The sequence below is a fragment of the Aquila chrysaetos genome, chromosome 14 (genome assembly GCF_900496995.4).
Source record: "Aquila chrysaetos chrysaetos chromosome 14, bAquChr1.4, whole genome shotgun sequence".
Taxonomy (NCBI): Eukaryota; Metazoa; Chordata; class Aves; order Accipitriformes; family Accipitridae; genus Aquila; species Aquila chrysaetos.
The window spans coordinates 16,564,640-16,575,815 of NC_044017.1; positions in this window are offsets into that span (position 1 = coordinate 16,564,640).

An 11,176-nucleotide genomic window follows, 5' to 3' on the forward strand; every position below is an offset into this window, starting at 1 on the left:
TCATTTAAACTGATTAAAAAGCATAAGAAAATGTCATTAATTTTAAAGGAAAGAAAGTAATGCAACTTCTAGAATACATTAACCATGATTATTTGGTATTACTGAATGATTCCACAAAAAGTTACCTTGTATTAACTAAAGCTAAAATTCCTCTTTTGAAACTGTAGAGGGGAGAAGCAAAGGAAGACTTATAATGATAGAAGGTGGCAACATGCCATTACTCTTTTGTTGTCATTGGCAAGAACACAATCATGTGCCCTGTAATCTTTGTTATTCAGCCTGCTGTTCATATGGATAACACAATCAACTACTTCTTTCAGTCAAAGGAATAGGAGCAGAATTGTCTGCATTGAGAGAGGTGCCAGGGCTAGACTGAATTTGTGAAATCCAACTACTATGCGTCCCCCACTAGCATGCAGTTCTAGGCTGCAGAGATAAAAATATTCTGTACTTTGCTGTGCACTTAATGTTTTGTAGCTCATCCAATTGCTTATGAATATGTTGAAAACAGTAGACCAATAGGTTAAAATTTAGAGACATAAAATATTTCTTCATTTGACTGCTTAATTTAAAAGATAGCGTGGCACAAATTAATTTCCGAGGCAATAGCTTTAACTTATTAATATATTTTATTTCATACCTCACAAACATAGTGCACACATACTGCATTATTAGTAGTAATAGTATTACTACAAATAGCAATATACTTGATAAATTCCATGTATTCAACTTTGCAGATTTTTTTTTCTTTGTAGTTTTCTTAATGCTCAGTCCCATTTATGCCTGCTGTCTAATTCAAGTGAGCTAAAAACACTTTCACTTGTAAATTTTAGGAAATGTTTTAAGATTCTTTGTCCCTTTTTTAACTCGCCTGATTTTTTTTTTAACTAGTAACTTCTGAGCAATTGATAACTGTCAATGTAAATTCTTGTCGACTTTTAAAAGGCAGTTAAAAATAGTTTCAGGCAGTGGAATGGCTTTGCTGATTCTGTGTTTTTACTATCTCTTTTTAATGTATTATTATATCAGGAAAAGGGGATTAGGGCTAGATTCAGAGAAAGGACTTTGGTGCAGCAAGGCACCATTAAGTAGAACACAGCCCAGAGCTCCATGCAGAGTGCATGAAGAGCTGCCTGAATTTAGAGCAGTGAGTAGGCTATCCTAAAGAAAGCTGTGTATTTTAAACACTGCTTTTTTGTGCATGAAATCCCATGCAACTACATGGGATTCGTAGTCCAGATCCTTACACTAACAGTGTGTGTCTCCACTCTATGTATTAGCCTTGCAGATGGAGCCTTTGCCTATGATGTGGAAGACCCATGTTCGCTTCCCTTGTGTGCTTGAGATCACAGATGCTTTGGCATGACAATGTCTAATAAGTAAGCACCTTGATCTACCAGGATTACTTAGGGTGCCAGAGGTGTGATGGGTGCTATGCAGCCAGTGGGGAGCTCTAGGTGTCTTTGGAGAGCAACTGACATGCTGAATAAGTAACCAGCCTGGAACAGGAGTGAAAAGACACTCATGTAAAGACACACGCAAAAAAGATCTCTTTCACACTGCAGATTACATAGCTATAGGCACTAAGGACCTAGAATATCTGACTCTTCTTACAAAGTAGGCAACTGATTAGGTATGTTTTAAAGTATGTCGATGAAACTCCTCTTCTTCATAAGAACTTAACAATTGATACAGTTTCCTTTAGACAGGTCTTTGATTTAAAAAAGGCACAAGTCCCTCCACATCTCAGCTGAAAACCCCAGTCACTGGGTTACTGAGTTTTCATCTTCTATACCTCTGTTTTGCATTTTTTGCTGCAATGTATCCCAGTTTCAAGAAGAAGAATGGAGACACCACTCCCCAGACTAACTAAGATACTCTGATAGTGATGAATGTGTTCTTATGAAAGGAGATCTGTGCATCTGAATCACCTCAGGCTCCAGAAGATATGAACTCAGGTTTCCCATTTCTTTGATACATGTTGCAGTGATGAGGCTATGGTGGAAAAAAGGCACTGTTATGTCCATGATGTTTTCTGAGAATTAAAACACCGACCTTTGTGCACACCTCAGTGCAATTTGCATGGGTTAAGTCTGACTAAAATGCTTGGATAATTGGGTTCCTCTAAGGGACTTAAGTAGAGTTTAGCCACCTCACCATCTAGTATCTCAATTAAATAGTTAGGGAGCTTAAGGGCAGAGACATCTTCTAAGTTCTAGGTAGCATGATCTTCAAAGAGCTCTTGGATCATCTCTTGAGCCTAAATTTTACCCGATTCCTGTTAGGAACTGGGCAAGTCATGGGACAATACACAGTCCCAACTGTCCTTGGCACTGATTATTACTTAAAAGTATTATATGTATACACATAATAGTTATGTTTATATTTAGAGTATTTTCCTTGTAAGGAAACCAAACTTGTTTTCTCTTCAGACCTTTCACAAAATGCAGTGGCAGAAAGTTCATAAAGAACAAAAAAACCCAGTCAATGGACCATCATTTTCTGTACATGTCATATTTTAAAAATCAGAAGAGTCACTGATCTGTCTGACACTGAACTTGTGCTTCAGAGACTTTACTAATGAAAGTAGTCTCTAGATCATTTGTCAGTTTTCTTGTCTTATTTTACTAGTTTCAACTTTATAGGCAAGTGTCAGACAACATAGAAAAAATTATTAGTAGGTACACATAGAAGTTAGGTGTAAAAGAAGTGGCAGAATTAAGAGACTACCACATTGTGCATATGATCCCACTTATGCCATTATTTAAGCAAAGGTCTTGTTCATTTAAAAATCTGCTATTGGTAATTTAGCTAAGACAAGTTTACAAAGAAAATCAATGGAACAAAACAGATTTCATGCATGCCATTCAATCACAGTTAAAAATGCAAATATTTTATACAACCACAATTCAGTATTGTTCCATTTGGATTAACTATTAATATGAAATCAAGAACTAGTTCATTATTTAGATATAATCACTGAATCCTAGTCTAGACTATACTTTGTTTGAATATCCCCACACTGTCTATTATACCTCCCCATACTAAGGCAGTGCAAACATTTCTGAAGGGTTTAGTACAATTTCCCAGAGCCTTGTATGAACATTTATAATCAAGACGAATGATGTAAATACAATCTCTGCTCTAATTAAGAAAATGTGAATACCTCATACTTTCCTTAACTTAAATAATTTGTGTGCAGAGCACCTTCATATTTATGTCACTGTATACGGAGCTAATCATACTCATACTAAACATTTTACACTCCCCAGGCTCTTGTGTGACTCACAGTGGAGTAATCTAATTTTTCCAGGAAGAAATCTCACTAGAACATCAACTCAAGGAGTAAAAAAGCTTATGATAGCAGAGGCCTCACATTTAAATACATGGGAGCATTCACAAGACCAGGCTTTTAATTTCAGAAATAGATAAAAATCTAGCTTAAAGTCTGCTCATCTGGGATCATAGGCACTCAGTCTTCTGTGAAAGCTCATCTATAGTACAAAACTACTTTCATTCCTTTAATGACAGCTGGATAACTTCATAAGTCCCTCATAACCTCTCACTAAAGAGTTTTGCCTTACATCTTTATGTGTTATGGACTTAACACTGATACTTTCAACACTTTGTGAAAATGTTTTTATTAATACTCTGTCTAGCCTAATTTAAGAATGTCCACTATCTCTACAGTGCAACAGATTTCAATACCTAGGCATTTTTCTGGATAATATTCTTAGATGTCATTAATTTGCTTAGCATTGCTAAATTACTCTGTAGATTTCAATCAGTTCAGATATGTAGAGATACACAATTCCTCCATTTTGATCACTGCATATGCCACATATATGACAACGTAAATACATGTATGTCTAGAAGTTGTACAAATTTATAACTTATATGAATAATGACTTAGATATACAGATATTTATTTATTTATACAAATATGTTTTTTCGGGGGGTAGGGGGGTGTCTGGAACTTTATATAGGGGTGGGCCCTGGAGCTGACCTCAAGCAACTGACTAATCCTTTCCTGTGTCCCAAGAAATGATCAGCTAAGCCTAATTCATTGCACTACATCTCTGATAAGGGAGTGGCCCCACTATCCTGGAGACAGAAAATGGTAATATTCACAGCAGTACCTCAGAAGTATCATCAGTTAAGCAGCCTGAGGATGAAGCAAACACAGTAGTCATCAGCTGGAAGTAAACAGGGAGTTGAGTTTCTGACACATGCTACCTTCTTGGCTGCTGAAGAAGGGCCATCCAAGACTAAAAGACTTCGCTTCATAGTTTTGCAGAAAAGATAGCTGAAGCTTATGGTACCTGTCAGATCATAAAAGCAGAGATGAACCATCCACTGCTAAATGAGAAAATAGGTGCAGGAAGAAGAGGAGGTACATCTGACTAAAAGCCTGGGCACAAGAAGATACTTTTCTCCAACCATGCATATCACCCACTTAACAAGATTGCCTTAAAAATTGATGAACAGATAAAATACGATTTTAAGTAACGTTTGGTTTGTAATCAGGAAACCAGTTCCTTCATAGAAAAATTAAGGCCAAGCCAGCCTTCTCCATCTTAAACTTCTGTACTTGATTTTTTCTACCAATGTGTAAAACCTTTCACTTGTCGTTATATAACTCAAACATAACTATTTCAGCCTGACTGACTCTTGACTGTCAGTCAAGATCACTTTAAATTCAAATCCTGCCATCCTTAGTGCTTGTAGCCAGATTTGTATTGCTTGCAAATGTAGTAAACATCCTCTGTCCTTGATACAAGATATTAATGGTAGCACTAAGTAGTGTCCAGCCTAGGACAGGCCTTTGTGCAACCCTTCTTGATATATCCCTACGGTTTGACAGCAAGCCGTTGAAACCATTCTTCTGAGCTTCACTTTTGCACCTCGCTGTGCAGCCACCTTACAGTGGGATCATCTAGATCCCTAGCTTCTGCAGGAAACTGTCATGTGAAATGGTGCCTGAAGACTTTCAGTGGTCAAAATACATCGTATCTGCTGCTGCTTCTTTATCCATCGGCCTATTACCCTGTCATAAAGCGAAATAATTTGGTTTGACATGATCTGTAATGGACAAATTGATGAGGGCTGTTATTTTTCATCTTGCCTTCAATGAGTTTATTTGTTATGGTAGTTTTACAGGAATTTAAGTTAGGCTAAATTGTATATAGTTTCCTCGTCTACTTCCTTCCCTATGGTTTTCAAGGATTAGTGTTATTTTTGCCCTTTTACAGTCTTTTGGAACTTCATCCATTCTGCATGAGTTCTCAGATATAAATGCTAACGTCTTTGAGATGGTCTCATTCAGTTTGCTGAATCTCCTGCTGTGAATTTTACTTGGCTGAGCAGATTTGAAAATGACTCATGAATCTCTTCCCTCTTCTTTTTCTTATATTACAATGATTCTTACCTCTATTTCCATGTGTGTTAATTGTGTTAACCAATTAGGCTTTTTAGTGAAGAATGATGTATTGGGTCTGGCTGAGATGGAGTTAATAGTCCCCATAGCAGCCCTCATAGAACTGTGCTCTGCATTAGTAGCTAGAGAGGTGTTGGTAACACACCAGTGTTTTGGCTACTGCTGAGCAGCGCTGGCACAGCATCAAGGCTGTCTCTCCAACATTTCCCCGTCTCACCAGTAGGCTGGGGCTGGGCAAGATCTTGGGAGGGGACGTAGCCAGGACGGCTGACCTAAACTAACCAAACAGATATTCCATACCATATGACGTCAGCCCAGATATAAAAGCTAAGTAAAGGGAGACGGAAGGGGGGGCATTTTTTGTCTTCCGGAGCAGCCACCACGCGTACTGAAGCCCTGCTTCCCAGGAAGTGGCCAGACATCGCCTGCTGATGGGAAGTAGAGAATAATATCATTTGTTTTTCTTTGCTTTCGCGCGTGACCTTTGCTTTCATTTTATTAAACTGTCCTTATCTTGACCCACGAGCCTTTTGTTATATTTTCTCCCCCCTGTCCAGCTAAGAAGGGGGAGTGATAGAGCGGCTTTGGTGGGCACCTGGCACCCAGCCAGGGTCAACCCACCACAAATGAAAAAAAAAAAACATTAAACACTCCGGAGTTCTCAGGATATTCCACTATTGGATATCCTTTCCTTTTGTGTAGAGATGTTTCTTTACTCTTCTAAGTACCAGTATGCTTACAGAATGTTTTTCTCATTTTATAGTTTTGTGGGTTTGTCTCTACAAGTTCATGCTGTTCCTTTATTTTCATCCTTAATAATTTCTGAGAAATTCCTTCTGATGTTTGAAGTAGCTGAAGAGTTCATATCCCAGTTAAACTCATTGTTTAGCACACTTCCTAGCCTTTCGTTGCACTGAGTTTTACATTTGTGACCGAATATGGTTTTTAAGACTCTATCAGCCTTTGTGGTCTTTCTTCCTTTAAATGCTCTTTCCATGGGTTCTCAGCTATCAGTCCTCTGAGTTCATTGAAGTCTGCTTTCCTGAAATCAATTCATATGAGTTGTTTTCTCCATCTTAAGAGTAAAGAACTTTAAAAGTCATTATTTCATATTAACCCTTATCCATCTACTTTTACTTTCTCAGTAAGGTCTTCCCATTTGGCCATAACCAAATCCAAAAGAGTCTTACTCTCCATCACCTTACCTTAACCCATCTGCTCTATTTCTTTGCAAGCTGATGACTGAACAGCTGCAGGTTTTCCACTGACACAAACTCCTGTTTCCAAGGAGCTGTTTTAAGGTCCCCTTAAAAAGCCACAATATCTGACACTTACGGTTTTATTTTCTACAGAAGACCCTGACCACAACACTAAACAACATTTGTCGTTAGGCAAGTAAGTTCAATGTGTCTATTTGTGACCATTTGCGCTGGTTTCAGCTGGGGTAGAATTAATTTTCTTCATAGTAGCTAGCAAGGGGCTGTGTTTTGGATTTCTGCTGAAAACAGGGTTGATAACACAAGGATGTTTTCGTTACTGCTGAGCAGTGCTTACACAGAGCCAAGGCCTTTTCTGCTTCTCACCCCACCCCACCAGTGAGTAGGCTGCAGGTGCACAAGAGGTTGGGAGGGGACACAGCCGGGACAGCTGACCCCAACTGACCAAAGGGATATTCCAGACCATATGATGTCATGCTCAGCATATAAAGCTGGGAGAATGTCCCAGTTTCAGCTGGGATAGAGTTAATTTTCTTTCTAGTAGCTGGTACAGTGCTATGTTTTTGAGTTTGGTATGAGAAGAATGTTGATAACACACTGATGTTTTCAGTTGTTGCTAAGTAGTGTTTAGTCTAAAGTCAAGATTTTTCAGGTTCTCATGCCCAGCCAGCAAGAAGGCTGGAGGGGCACAAGAAGTTGGGAGGGGACACAGCCAGGGCAGCTGACCCAAACTGGCCAAAGGGGTATTCCATACCATGTGACGTCATGCCCAGTATATAAACTGGGGAGAGTGGGGCTGGGGGATTGCTGCTCGGGGACTAACGGGGCGTCAGTCAGTGTGTGGTGAGCAATTGCATTGTGCATCACTCGTATATTCCAATCCTTTTATTATTACTATTGTCATTTTATTAGTGTTACCATTATCATTATTAATTTCTTATTTTCTGTTCTATTAAACTGTTCTTATCTCAATCCATGAGTTTTACCTTTTTTTTCTCAATTCTCTCCCCCATCCCACTGGGTGAGGGGAAAGTGAGTGAGCGTCTGCTTGGCACTTAGTTGCTGGCTGGGGTTAAAGTACGACAGGAAAGAAGAAGGAAGGGGGGGGGCATTCAGAGTGATGGTGCTTGGCTTCCCAAGTAACCATTACACATGATGGAGCCCTGCTTTCCTGGAGATGGCTGAACACCTGCCTGCCAATGGGAAGTGGTGAATGAATTCCTTGGTTTGCTTTACTTCTGTATGCAGCTGTTGCTTTACCTATTAAACTGTCTTTATCTCAACCCATGAGTTTCTTCACTTTTACTCTTCTGATTGTCTCCCCCATCCCACCGGTGGGGGAGTGAGCGAGTGGCTGCGTGGTGCTTAGTTGCTGGCTGGGGTTGAACCACAACACTATTTGGCGGGCTTGAATGCCTTTCTATATATTTTTAATATGAAAGGCAACATCTTTCTTTTCCATTCACAGTTTAAACTGTACTTTCCTATATCAGTATTCTAATCCTGTGAACTAAGTTTCTGTAATGCAAGTTAAATGATTATTCCATTTGAGTACTAAGACATCAAGCCCATCATCTGCATTTCTCATCTAAATCTAATCTACCGTATTAGATTATACACCTAAAATGTTTACTATACAGTTTTATTCTTTCTATCACCATTATGGTGTAAAGACTTTCCTCTTTTCAGTTTTAGGCCTTTAATGCTGACCTGTAAACTTATGCTGCCATCATTTGTTAATCTAATCTAAAATTCTCCTCTTCCACAGTATAGAGAATGTTCTTTCATCGTTGGTATCACCTGATTGAAAACCCCGGTGGAAGAAATGAACCCTACCTCTGTTCAGTTGTCCTCCTTAGAAAATCACCCATGGGCAATGAAGACAAAGTCACCCTGCTTACAGGTCTGCAGCCATATGTTTTTTTTTAATTTACCTACACCTACCTGGACTGTTACCAATAGCTAGGGGCACTGAAGAGAACTCCAGCGGAGCTTTCACTTTTGTTCCAAGAGCTATGTAGCCACTTACCTGCCTAAGATCACTCCTGGCAGCATCCTTACAGCCTATGACCCATGGTAATCACAGTCACATGGGTGTCATAACCTTTTTGTCAGCTTCACAGGTTCTGTCTCCTGGAAAGCAACACACTTCATAGCTATTAAGTCAACTGAGCAAATGGGTACCTTCAGTATCTTCAAAAGTGATACCCCCAATATTTTTCCTCTTGCAAGTGGTAATCATTAACTTCTAAATGTTTTGGATGCGCAGTTCGTCAGCATTCATGGGTGAGGCTAGTTCCGCACTCATTCACAGGGCAGTGGATCAGTTTTTGATCTAGGAAGATGCCTAACTGGTTGCAGAGCAATGCAGAGAGAACCAGCAGCCGGTTTCCATCCCAAAGTTGTCCCAGTCCACCTACCTTGGTCAGCACTCCTCCTATCCCTTCTATTCCTTTCTGTATTCTCCACCATTGGATGTTTCTATGTCTATCCCATTGATCAAGGCTTCACAATAGTGGATGCACCTTCATCTGCTTCCTAAGAGGGTCTGCAAGCAAGTGCATCCACCCTAGCTGCAAATCCTGCAAATCAAGGTGAGGACCTTGGGTAAATGAATTAATCTGCTTTCCCACTGCTATTATTCTGTGGTTCCTGCACATTATCTTCTCCCTTATCCCTTGTAAAAACACTATTTCCTACTTAATTTGAGAAATTTTACTTACCTGACTGCTCCATCCCACTCTTAATCACGTTTATTCTCTTCATTTTATCCGATGCACATAAATGTACTCAATATCCCAAATGGGATCTAACTGCCCTGTTCTGTTATGATTGTAACCACTCATAGTAAATGATTTATTCAAAAACTCTTACTTCAAGATAGAGCCTTTTTTTCCCAGCATATCAAAACTAGCCCTTGATTTTTTGTGACTTTTTTTCCTCAGAATTACTGGAGTGACATATACTCATTCAAATTTTCAGCTGACGTTTATCAGTCTTATTTCTTTAAATTCTCTGTTTTTAGACTACTGTCTTCTTAATATCATTAGCAAACCCACAAAAAGCTCTCAGGACAACCACATAAATACTCAATCGAAAGACTGTCATGGTCAGCTTTTTGCATTATACATGTCCGTGGCATTTTCTTTTCCAAATGCATTTCTGACAGATTATACCCATTCATATAATGCTAATAGAAATTAATGAAAAAAACCACATTTAAACAAATGAGCATTTCTTGTCCAACTCCTTTCAAAACATTTGTTTTTATAGAGTTTATTTGTCCAATTCCTTTCATTAGCTTTGTCTGTTAGCAGCTCAAACTTAAAGTATGCTTTTTTCCCTACTGTATTTTTAAAATAGATCACTTCTTTTATCGTCACAGTCATCCATGATCTTTTCACAAATTCAAGACACTCTCAGAAATTATTTTGCACTATTCCACAATTGTTTTACTTGGTTTTCCACCTCTTACTATGTTATCCAGGTACATGTTCCCAAAGCTGCTGAGGTCAATATAGGTATCAGTCTGAAACAGCAGATCAGTAGCCCTATTAAGATATTTTTCTTGTCTCTCTGCTGCTGCAATATACTGTCATCTGACAATTGTTGAGGAAATGAGCAAAGAGGAAGGTATAAAACAGCAGTGGTTCTACAGGAGGCACAAAAGGAAAACTAGATAGAAAATTAAGAATGAATGTGTGAAAAATAAAAATATTCAAGAGACAGATTTCTTTTTTCACATGGTTCAACTTATATTGAGTACATCCACACTAAGACACCTACACAGTCACAGCTTCTAAGCTGTATACACATGAGCAATATTGACACCAAGAAGTAATCAGATACTTCCTGATAACTTGTTGAGAAATGTTAAGAAAAGGAAAATTGGAAAAAAAATAGGAAGGGATAGAAATAAAGAAAGTGAATAATTTCAAAGCTAGTAACTTTTGTATATTCACCTTTTCTATAGTTCCCTGGGAAATGACAGAAAGCCCTTACCCTGCAGAAGGTCAGGAAAATTCAGAAGGTGCCTAAATAATTTTTTGTGTTAAGGAAAAAACCCACTAAGTGGTAACAAATTGAGCATATCTCCATTTGCAAGCATGATTAAGAAAAACAGCTGAAACTGAAGAGTAGCAATGACAGTGAAAGTCTTTAAAAACTCCTTGGTAGCAAATACATGTTGTCCTATTAATTTCATTGGTATGAAACAAGCAGTGTTAGGTCCAATGAAATCTCTTAGATATGAAATAATCTCCCAAGGGAGCCAGGTATAAGCTCCTTCCTTTAACACACTAAAATGCTGCAACATAAAATACTAAAAAAATGTTCTAATGGACAGCAAACTGTACTAGATGATTCACCATGAAAGGTCTTTTCCATCTCTAATTTCTGAGTCAAGGATCTATAAAACTGATTAATTTCCAGTGGCTGTCACCCCCATTTCATTCACCAGTAATTTCTATTATCACTGCAAAAACAAAGTGACTAATAAAGACACCAGTGACATTTTGCTAGT